At 33.9% G+C, this 5,956-nt stretch overlaps 1 long non-coding RNA gene across 1 annotated transcript; it reads right to left on the bottom strand.

The window, feature by feature from the left end:
• Window positions 1–826: 826 nt before the first annotated feature.
• Window positions 827–4,811, bottom strand: LOC142178624 (uncharacterized). Its single transcript, XR_012706894.1, has 2 exons — window positions 4,542–4,811; window positions 827–1,012 (listed from the first exon to the last, which is right to left on the bottom strand). It is a non-coding gene; the product is annotated as an uncharacterized LOC142178624 (long non-coding RNA).
• Between the last annotated feature and the right edge of the window lie 1,145 nt (window positions 4,812–5,956).

Genomic DNA, 5,956 nt, shown 5'->3' with positions numbered 1-5,956 from the left:
TGCGATATCAGGATCAAGTCGGCATTTCCAGTGTTGATGGTATAAGGGAGTTGATCTCTGAGGTGGTTTCTACGCTTAGGAATTTTGAAAGTGACGAGGAGGGCCTGATTGAGTGCAAGAAAAAATGAGGTATTCGATCATTGTCTTGGGTGCAATACAGCTTTGAGTTTCTAACACGTTGTTGGACCTTCGGGTGATGTTAAGGATTGAAGGGATTCTTATGGATGGCGGACCAGTGTGGACCCTGGGAGATTAGTTGATTTCATGATGGATGTAACCATAACAATGATGTTGGAGGAGGTCGATATGAGGTTACACAGGTGGGCTATCTCTTGTGAGCAGGTTAGCAGTTGCATGGTTTTGATGAGGTTCCTATGAAGAGTTCTACTTTCGGCCCAACATGGTATGCATGTACTACGATGTGAGATTGGATCGCTTGAAGAAGATGGTATGACTGTTAAGGGGTTGAGCGTGCGATGGTGGCTGATAATTTGGGATGTGTTATGATTGGTGCAGCAAGAACTTATGAGCATTTTGGCCGAGCAACGGTGTGGGATCATGGTAACTAGGCAGAAGCGGTCGTTGTGGAGTTTGGATCTATATGTTTGTAGCGTAAAGCTAAGTAGGGGAGCCCACCATTTACGATTGGGTGTTGCGGCCAAATGCACACGCAAGTATACACAGTCGTCAAGTAATAAAGTGACTAAAAGTCGGATGTCGAACCCACGAGAACTTGTGATTAACTATTAACTAAACTAGACTATCCTAATTATCTAAACAAGAATTAAACCGAAAAATATTTGATTCTAAACTAATTAAATAAAAAAATATAAATAATGAACTTTGAACAGAGAAAGAGAAGATTTTTATGATATCAATGTAATGAAAACGATCTAGGGTTATGAGCTATCTAACAATCCTATTGTGTTCTTCAATTGAATTGACCGACTGCTCCTGCGCACGCTTTCGACTTGTAGGTCTCCTTTGTCTTCTACTTTCATCTCCAATTCACCTACATATAAAATAGAGTCAATTAAGCACAAATATAGTATAGTTTAGCATTAAAGCCCCAAAATGTAAGGTAAGTAATGCACTAAAAATATGTAATCATAACCAAACATCACTACCCCACACTTAAACTCTTGCTCGTCCTCGAGCAATCAAACTACATTTTATATAGACACGACCTTTTTAAATAATTTTCCTAACTCATCACACCAAGAATCTTTAAAATAGACTAAGCACAAGAGTATAACCTCTTCACCTCAAAATTTGACTCACAAGTACCACGCCTTATTCACAACTCACTCGCTTACTCTAACATAGAGGTCAATGACATTACCTTTCCTTTATGAATCAAGTGCCCTCACACAACAAAAGAGAGTACTTCCACACACAATAAAAATTTAAGAACAATTAGGAACTCAAGATAGAAAGAATTCACTCACTCTCAGAAATAACATTCATATGCCACAAAAGATGCGCCATAGGCTTGCCCGTAGTGTACTACTCTACTAATTTAGCTTATTCAGTCTAGGATCAAGTAGGACTTTAATTGGTTGTAATGTAGGCTACGGGTCGGTAGGATAAATTTGGATATAAGAGTGACTACACCTCCCTAAGTACTTTAATACATATACTTTAACATTTAACCCCACACTTATGTCAAACCATAACTCCACCTTCACATCAATGTATATTAACTCCATACTTCTTTAAGCACAATTATATCAAGAGTCACCACTATCAAGGAATATTTTTCACAGCAATACAACTATTGTTTCATTTCTTTTCTTTCTTTTTCAATTCAAGTCGCTTTTCTTATTTTTTTATTTTTTATTTCAAAACAGTGCACATTTCTCCTTATTTCATTAGTTCCACTCAAAAGCCAAACCAACCATCCCACACTTTAACTTTTATAAAGTTCATAACAATTCAAGTGCTCATGAGAGGTGAAAAGGTTCAAATAGATGGTTAATTCAAACAAATAGGTAGGGCCTGTAATGTGGTTTCCAAAGAAACAAGATTACAGGCTCAAAGGGGTTAACTACGATACATAGCAATAAAGAGGGTAAATTATATAACTGGTTCAACAAAAAAATGCCTATATTACTTCCAATACTGAACAAAACTACTATTTCGCTTTGCAAACACACGGGGCAAGTTCTAGACATCAAGTACAATGCACAGAATTACACACAAACCTCACACACACATGGCACATAACTCACTTAGGATTGGACTCATCAGGACATTCTAGTCAAAGAAGTTAAGCAAAGTTAAGATCATATGATTTAAGCTACTTATACAAGAGTCAAAAACTGAGCCTAAGCGTCACACCTAAAGTACTCACTATTCTCAAGGCATAACAAAGTTAAGTGATATTACTCTAATTCAATTCATCTCACAGTGGCTCCTACTCCAAAAAAATATAAAACTACCTACACCCGGTTCAAATAAAACCCTTGAAAAAGAACCGCGACAGAAAGAAAACCCAAGGGAGAGGGTATACCATAAATACTTATTTTGCTATAAAATATAAAAGGTAGCTAAAGAAAATAATATTTTAAAATGGTTTTGGTTTATAATAAATAGGGTGTATACCTTTGCTATATGAGGTAAAATATACAAATGGGCCAGAACTTTTGGGAAGAAATGGGCAAATGAACTTTAAAAGCTTTGGGCATGTTTCCTTGATTTATAATAGAGTGGGCGTAGCAAAATTTTTAGTTTTGGTCCAACTTTCTTCTTAATTTTTGAATTTTAACAAAATATCAATTAAGTTGAGGCACACGTATGACTTAGCCAATATAGAGTTCCGTGCCGTTTCAAAAAATCAATGATTCTTTTAAATAAAAAAAAAAAACTTTAAGCTACACCAGGAAAAAGAAATCAAACAAACATGGCAAAAATGATTTACAAAAACGGACAAAAAATGATGCATTTCTTTTATTTAGCAATTGTTACCACCCTAATTAAATCATCCAACTCAACTGGAAAAATGCATACTCACTTGTTGAGATTATATACTTGACTAACATATTAAAGTACAATAACATTTCAGACATACCAGTTCAATCAACACCCGAAAGTCGAACTTAATAAAACTATACTAAAATCTATCAACCTTCAAACACCCCTGTTTTCGTATCATATTAACTCTAACCAATGTAGCTTGATTATCAATTTTCGATTAGCTCTAGTATCCGAACAGTGATGGCATGAACTTTCCAGCAATACCTAACGGTAGTACATGCTCATATACACTCTTCTTCTGAGAATTAGACAAAGTAGCAAGTCCGAACCATAACACCTAGTCTATGATCTTTAGAGTGACTAAACAAGATTAACATAGCACTTCAACTATCATTAAAGGAAGAACAAAAGCTTCAACTAGCAGTTACAAATTCACATAGTTGAGTCATACATACTGTATTAAAACACTTGAAACAATTAGCAAAATGAAACCAACTCTATTCCAACAGTCCAAATAGGTTCAAATCTTTTTCACTATCATCAAGAATCAGCGATACTAAGGTTTAAGAGTTACCTGATTTGCAATAAAAAGAAATTCATCAACGAACAAGCGGAAAACCAGCAACAAAGACAACAGCAAATCAGCAGTAGCAGCACCCAAGAATACCCCAGAAAAACCCAACAAGAGGCACTAGAAACTAGAAGCTAGTAACTCCGTAAATTACCCAAAAGATCTTTCTATTTTTTGTGAAAAATTTTACACTCAAATAATACTCACAAAGCTCTGAAATTTTAGCTTGCTATATGTATTAAAATGCTGATTTTTCTCAAAGATATATGTCTTTTTTAGAGTGCAAAAGATGATCCCTCCATATAAGATAGAGTGTAAAGATGTGTAGTCTTTTATATGAAAAAAGGCAATAAATTCATGAATGAAAATCTGTCCATAGGACATATATTTCACCAAAAATCTGCACTAACTATTCAAAGGACAAACTTTTGGTTCAAAAATCTGTCCAAAGGATAATTTTTTCACCAAGTGTGAATAGTACTAGGAGCAGTATAATCCCAACAGCCTTTAAACAGTAAAGAGCAACCAAACAAGTACTCTACTATCATGATCAAACATATTTACTCTTCAGCTTTTCAGCAAATAATAGTACCACCCTACTTGCTCACACACAAATCAGATTCAAACAATTATGGGCTGCCAAAGAAGAAATAATACTTTCGATAGAACTAATACTCAAACTAACTAGATTAAAACGATTGATTTGTGCAAACTAACATCGAAAACAACTGAATTCACCAACTAAAGTGCGAAACATAAATTAATGAGTATTGTTAACTATCCGACAGCGACTAACTAAGCAAATGATTTAACTATACAAGATCACGTTTGATCTATAATCATCCAACAATCCGCCTATCAATACAAATAGCTAAACAGAAACTCTAATTAACAGTAACCGATCAAAACAAAACAAATAAAACCAGAAACTAGAATAAAAATCAGAAACTAACAGAGAAAGAAAAGAAAGAAAAAGAAAGGTTAGGGGTTATACCGGACGGGAAAAATCAGGTTATCCTAGAGTCTCAAAGCCAATGCGAATCATAGAAAATCGACTCCCCGACCGTTGTTTTCTCGACGGCATGTACTGGAAAAAGAATTCCGACGCACCGAAATTGATTCCAAGTCATGCCAACTAGAAAACGGCACTGTGGAGTCGCATTTAAAGATAGAAGACGATTCACATGGGTTGGTTGGGTGTTTCAGGGGCGGCAACGAGCATGGTGGTGGTTGGCAGCTTCGCTGGAAAATGGTTACATGATTTCTGACGTGAAACCAGCAACATGGCTATTAAATTTTTTCTATTATATAGAAAGAGAGAAGAGGAGGTCGACCAAGGACATCATGGTCATTTCAAAAATATAACTACATTGTATAATAGACTCAAAAGCTTGATTGTTGGTTTCTATTCACGAAAAAAACCAAAAGTAATGTGGCCTAAACTATTGAATTCTTCAGTGGACCTCACTTCCCATTCAACCTTACTATCTTCTTTAAATGCACTACTTAATTAATATTACTCTTCAATTCGTTTGAAAGGAGACTACTTCACACCTTCAGTGTCTAATTTTTTTTTCTTCCATTTATTACTTTTAACTAAAAACGTTATCTGTTGGATTATTAGGATCAAATATACCCTTGTACTTTCAAAAATGATCTAAAAATACCTCTCGTTATACTATTGGCTATATATACCCTTCCCGTCACACTTTAGAACAAATATACCCTTATTTTGGATGGAGTGTCACGTGACAGCACAAGATGAAAACGACCAATTTTTTTTTTACCCGGTCCGTTTTTAAAAACCCACCACCCGACCCGTTTTAAAATTCAATTTTTTAAAAGCATATATTTTGTAAAAACTAAAAAAAAAATTGTAAAAACTAAAAAAAAAAAAAAGAAATTTGCAAAATATATATTTTTAAGTCTTTTCAGTTTTTTTAAACATTGTTTTTGTAAAAACTGAAGAAAGTAGTGGACTACATATGCATTGGTTTTAAAAAAATGAAAATATTTTGCAATTTTTTTTTTCTTCAGTTTTTACAAAAATAATACTTTAAAAAACTAAAAAAACTAAAATATATATATTTTGAATTTTTGTTTTTTCAGTTTTACAAAAAAATATTTTTTTTAAAATTCTTTAAAAACTAAAATATATATATTATATAGAAGAGAGAAGAGGAGGTCGACCAAGGACATCATGGTCATTTCAAAAATATAACTACATTGTATAATAGGCTCAAAAGCTTGATTATTGGTTTCTATTCACTAAAAAAAACAAAAGTAATGTGGCCTAAACTATTGAATTCTTCAGTGGACCTCACTTCCAATTTAACCTTACTATCTTCTTTAAATGCACTACTTAATTAATGTTACTCTTCAATTCGTTTGAAAGGAGACTACTTCACA

This window comes from Nicotiana tabacum, chromosome 24 (genome assembly GCF_000715075.1).
Source record: "Nicotiana tabacum cultivar K326 chromosome 24, ASM71507v2, whole genome shotgun sequence".
Classification (NCBI taxonomy): domain Eukaryota; kingdom Viridiplantae; phylum Streptophyta; class Magnoliopsida; order Solanales; family Solanaceae; genus Nicotiana; species Nicotiana tabacum.
Note: the sequence above shows the minus strand (reverse complement) of the source record. Positions and strands in the feature narration are given on the sequence as shown.